Genomic DNA, 1,042 nt, shown 5'->3' on the forward strand with positions numbered 1-1,042 from the left:
TCAATCCTAACTTGCAAGTTGTGTGGGATTCCGGTTTGTTTCACCGCGGAGTGATCGACGGGAATTTTGGGGATTTCGTTTATAGGTGTCAGTCTATGTCGATGGGATGGAGGTCGAAAATTTCCCTGGGTATCTCTCGGGGGATAATACAAAGTCCGCCACTAAGTTGTTGATACATCAGAGAACGATCAATACAATTCTAAGAACATAACCTCTTTGGCCTAACTATCCATCTCATTGCTAAAATCTGTTAGATATAGGTGCCCTGCAGGCAATAATTATATATTGTAACGGGACCTATATGAATATAACATCTTTGTTCAAAATGATAGTATGCTATTTTGGTCAGATTTATCTGGTATTTTAATACAGATAAAGTCCTTAGACTATCAGACATTTCGGATATGATCGTAATGAAGAGATCTGATTTGTCACTAACATATATTCTAAAATGTTCCTAGTCGATGAAATGTTAAAATAGGACATCATCACTTTGGGAAGACTAGTGTATACTCTATTTCTCCTTTGGTAGGATGGTAATACATCTCTTGGATTATTGATGTGAGACATCAAGATATAGTATACAGGTGACTCATTAGTGAATGAGTTGACTGAATGACTCACTGAGAACATCTAGTTGGTAATTATACTTAACTGTCAAATAAAGGTTCTCAAGTGATATAGTACATAGTAGTCTCTTAACCTAAGGCATGAGTGTAATATCTTACATGTCAGTATATGTGTACTTATACTTTTACCTAATCACAATTCTCATTGAGTTGTGCATAACGGTTCTTATTATGTGCATCCCGAGATATAAATAGATATTGAGATGCCAAGATGGGATTCCTCTCTCCCAGTATAAGGGGTTGATGTCATAAGATTGTTTGATATAACTATAGCCGGGAAATCCTTGGCCGAGGTAAATAAGATAAACTGAGTGTCAGTTTGATCTTATAGGTTATGAGTTTAATATCAACAAACACTAATCGAGCTAGCTATTAGGGTTTGACAGTTTTCCATATCCTAGGCTCGATAGTTT

This window comes from Asparagus officinalis, unplaced genomic scaffold (genome assembly GCF_001876935.1).
Source record: "Asparagus officinalis unplaced genomic scaffold, Aspof.V1 AsparagusV1_Un494, whole genome shotgun sequence".
Taxonomy (NCBI): domain Eukaryota; kingdom Viridiplantae; phylum Streptophyta; class Magnoliopsida; order Asparagales; family Asparagaceae; genus Asparagus; species Asparagus officinalis.